Below are 439 nucleotides of genomic sequence, written 5' to 3' on the forward strand. Positions count from 1 at the left end.
GAAATAAAAATAAATAAATATAAAATACAAACAGAAAGGAGACAGAAAGGAGACAGAAAGGAGACAGAAGAGAGACAGAAAGGAGATATAAAAGAGACAGCAGCAGCAGCAGCTGCTGCTGCTGCTGCTGCAGCTGCAGCAGCAGAAGCAGCAGTAGCAGCAGCAGAAGCAGCAATGCTGCTTCAGTAGCAGCAACAACAGCAGCGCTGCAGTACCAGCAGCAGCAGCAGCAGCAGCAGCAGTAGCAGCACCAGCAGCAGTAGCAGCAGCAGCAGCAGCAGTAGCAGCAGCAGTAGCAGCAGCAGCAGCAGCAGCACTTATCTAAAATAGAAGAAGAGACAAAAGAAACAAGAAGGAGACAGCAAGGCTCCTAAACCCTAAACCCTCAATCTGATTGTGTAGCTACTGTCTCCTTTTAGGGTTTAGGGTTTGTATTGCT

Source organism: Eimeria mitis, genomic scaffold (genome assembly GCF_000499745.2).
Source record: "Eimeria mitis Houghton genomic scaffold, Emh_scaff669, whole genome shotgun sequence".
NCBI lineage: Eukaryota > Apicomplexa > Conoidasida > Eucoccidiorida > Eimeriidae > Eimeria > Eimeria mitis.